Raw genomic sequence first — 4,259 nt, forward strand, 5'->3', positions numbered from 1 at the left:
GTTACTTGCTCCCACTTGCTGAGATACTTCTTCACCTTGTTTTGGCTGTACTTTAGACTTCTTCGGAGGCATAACACAGCATAGAGTCTTTGTTGGTGGCAAACGTATATTTGGTCACTCTTACTGTTAAGAAAACACCACACTGCACGATTTTTAAACTAATTGTCAGAGCTCAGCGTTCTCACCGTCTACTCAACTCCGCGCATGCGTAAATTGCATAAACCAGCTAAGGACCAGTATAAACCAGCTAAGGACCAGCATAAACCAGCAAATGACCAGCATAAACCAGCTAAGGACCAGTATAAACCAGCAAATGACCAGCATAAACCAGCTAAGGACCAGTATAAACCAGCTAAGGACCAGTATAAACCAGCAAATGACCAGTATAAACCAGCTAAGGACCAGTATAAACCAGCTAAGGACCAGTATAAACCAGCAAATGACCAGCATAAACCAGCTAAGGACCAGTATAAACCAGCTAAGGACCAGCATAAACCAGCAAATGACCAGCATAAACCAGCTAAGGACCAGTATAAACAAGCTAAGGACCAGCATAAACCAGCAAAGAACCAGCATAAACCAGCAAATGACCAGCATAAACCAGCTAAGGACCAGTATAAACCAGCTAAGGACCAGCATAAACCAGCAAATGACCAGCATAAACCAGCTAAGGACCAGTATAAACCAGCTAAGGACCAGCATAAACCAGCAAATGACCAGCATAAACCAGCTAAGGACCAGCATAAACCAGCAAAGAACCAGCATAAACCAGCAAATGACCAGCATAAACCAGCTAAGGACCAGTATTTAAACAAGCTAAGGACCAGTATAAACCAGCAAAGAACCAGCATAAACCAGCAAATGACCAGCATAAACCAGCTAAGGACCAGTATAAACAAGCTAAGGACCAGTATAAACCAGCAAAGGACCAGCATAAACCAGCTAAGGACCAGTTTAAACCAGCAAAGGACCAGCATAAACCAGCTAAGGACCAGTTTAAACCAGCAAAGGACCAGTATAAACCAGCTAAGGACCAGTTTAAACCAGCAAAGGACCAGCATAAACCAGCTAAGGACCAGTTTAAACCAGCAAAGGACCAGCATAAACCAGCTAAGAACCAGCATAAACCAGAAAATGACCAGCATAAACCAGCTAAGGACCAGTATAAACAAGCTAAGGACCAGTATAAACCAGCAAAGGACCAGCATAAACCAGCTAAGGACCAGTTTAAACCAGCAAAGGACCAGCATAAACCAGCTAAGGACCAGTTTAAACCAGCAAAGGACCAGTATAAACCAGCTAAGGACCAGTATAAACAAGCTAAGGACCAGTATAAACCAGCAAAGGACCAGCATAAACCAGCTAAGGACCAGTTTAAACCAGCAAAGGACCAGCATAAACCAGCTAAGGACCAGTTTAAACCAGCAAAGGACCAGCATAAACCAGCTAAGGACCAGTTTAAACCAGCAAAGGACCAGTATAAACCAGCTAAGGACCAGTTTAAACCAGAGCTGAGGACCAGCATAAACCAGCAAAGGACCAGTATAAACCTGCTAATACCAGCATCCCAGCATCAAAACCTACCTAAATATGCTGTTTTTTTCAACAGGAAACATATCAAAACAGTAGTATTATAACACATGGCTTAAGAACAACACACTAAAAATAAAACAATAAACATGAAAACATATAATGATGAATTTAACAAATGCCATTTTCAAACTAGCCTATTTAACATTTTCACAACTGTGAGTACAATTACAACTTTTGGAATTACACATTTTATGTTTATATTTTTGGAAATTGATCTTTTCTATTCCTAATCAGGCTTATTTTGCATTTTAGGCTCATTTAATGACCACAAAGTATGTGCTTTCTGCAAATGTAATTGTGCTAATGCCTCCTAACTACAGGCAACGCGATGCCGTGACATGTGATAAAGGTATCTTTCCCATCAGAGTTTTTGTCCTAACCATGGAACAACACGGCTGAAACAACAATGGTCAAATACCCATATGAATGTTATTTTACCCTGATTATGTGCTTTATTAAATGTTAAAAGTGTCTAATTTGAGTTTAAATATCATATTGGGTGAAATTTATAGCCATACTGAAAGCAACAATAGATAATTAACCTCAGAACTTGAAAATAAATTTAAGCAAACATATAACCTACGTTAAAACTGTGAACTCATTACGAACCAACAAGTGTTTTCCATGACAAAGATGCTATCAGTCACTCAGTATGTAGTTTTAAATAATGTTAAAAAGTTTTAATATTTATGAATTAGATCATAAACTTCCCTTACCAAAAAGAAGTATACTTTAAGTTTATTTTATTAAGTATACTTAAGTAAAGTTCAAGTATATTTTTAAGTATACTTTATGTAGTAAGTATAAAAATATCAGTGTACTAGTAGTATACTTTTAAGTGTACTATTTCAATACTTCTTGGGACTAAATAGGCCCAATTTTTAATATATAAAAGTGTACTTTCAAGTATATTTTAAGTATAACAGTAGTAAACTTTGATTTCACAACTAGATTACATCTATGTTTTTAGTTTGTACTGCTAGTTTACTAAAAGCAAACGTATAGGTACACTGATAGTTTACTAATTAAATACTTTTTAATGCATTTTTAGTACACTTATAGTTTCAGTAAATTAGTTTAGTAGTTTTATGCTGCAAGTACACTCATAAGTTTTCTTTAAGTGAACTTTACATCATACTTTAAGTGTACTACTGACCCTATTTAGGTATTAATTTGTAAATATTTTGTTATATGAATATCTGAACATACAAAACATCAAAAGAAAAAAATGTCTGTTTTCTAGCTCCATGCATAGACACTTGAATGTGGGTAAGTTTCATAAAAAAATAAAAAAATAAAAAATAAACAACATTTTGAACAAAAAGATTCATTATAATCAAAATGGAGTTAATCAACACCCCAAAGCTTGACAGTCATTATTACCTCTTCATGGGTCGGCATTTTATTCCATAATGTTACACAGTGTTACATATCAATGATTTTGATGCTGTTTTATGTCAGACTATTATGTTAGATTACATGTGGAAACATCTGGGGCCTCATGTATCAACGCTGCGTACGCACAAAAACTTTGCGTACGCCAGATTTCACGCTCACGTTTGGATTTACTAACGATGAAATTAACGTGAGAATGTGCGTTGATCCACGCCAACTCCATGTCTGGCGTACGTGTATTTTTTGTGCGTGTGTTTGTTTTATTTCCCTTGGCGACTCCTAGAGGCAATTATTTTAAATTGCACACTACAAAGTATCGCACCAACACATGTGGAAAACATTGCTATTAATTTATAATTGATAAAATGGGTTAATTGAGACAATATTTTTCTACCAATTATGTGATTTAGAACATATAAAAGCATTTGCAAATGTATACATCCCTTAGTCTATGACAATGGCAGTGTTGGCCTTATTGGAGGACATTGTCAATGGCCAAATCCGAAGGGAACGCGTTTTTAGGGATCACAGTGATTTTCTGGCCCACGATGATAACTGGCTTATAAGCTGTTTCAGATTTCCAAGAGCTATCCTCTTGGAGCTCTTTGCTGAGTTGGGTCCAAATTTGGAGACAGCGAGGAGCCACGCATTACCCGTTCCCTTACAGGTGCTGATAACGCTTGGTTTCCTGGCAAATTGTTCTTTCCAAAGGGAACTGGCAGATCGCTTGGGGTAAGCCAGTCGTCTTTGAGCCGTGCAATGCCTATGGGACGGGATCATCCGCATGTCTAGCAGGTATATAAGATTTCCATACCATGCAGTTGACCAGCCAAACAAAGCGCAATTTGCAGCGATCACCGGTTATCCTAATGTAAGCGCAAGCGATCGACTGCACGGACATTGCTATAAAGGCGCCATCTGAAGAACAATTTGGATACGTGAATCGGAAACAGCTAAGTTTTACTTTATTTTATTTTATTGAGCGTAATTATTTAACTGCATATCAGGAGACCGCGGTTATCCATTAAAGACGTGGCTGTTAACCCCCCTCAACAACCCACAAACTGACCAAGAGCGCAGATACAATGATGCCCATTCTCGCACTTGTAGAGCGGGCGATTGGGCAACTGAAATGCCGGTGGCACCAGAGCCGTGCACAGACCTTTTGAGGGGCATGTGCTGAAACTGAACCCCCCCCCAACCCCTCCACCACCCAAAAAATAACACACAATAATATTCTTATTTTATATTTAATTAGTATTAATAACTTT

The 4,259-nt window shown here is 38.0% G+C and overlaps 1 protein-coding gene across 8 annotated transcripts in view; it reads left to right on the plus strand.

Annotated features, from left to right (window-relative positions):
* Nucleotides 1-4,259, plus strand: part of kifc3 (kinesin family member C3) — a 100,281-nt gene that overhangs the window by 61,887 nt on the left and 34,135 nt on the right. The gene's annotated exons all lie outside the window — the stretch shown is intronic.

The sequence above is a fragment of the Garra rufa genome, chromosome 11 (assembly GCF_049309525.1).
Source record: "Garra rufa chromosome 11, GarRuf1.0, whole genome shotgun sequence".
In the NCBI taxonomy this organism is placed as follows: Eukaryota; Metazoa; Chordata; class Actinopteri; order Cypriniformes; family Cyprinidae; genus Garra; species Garra rufa.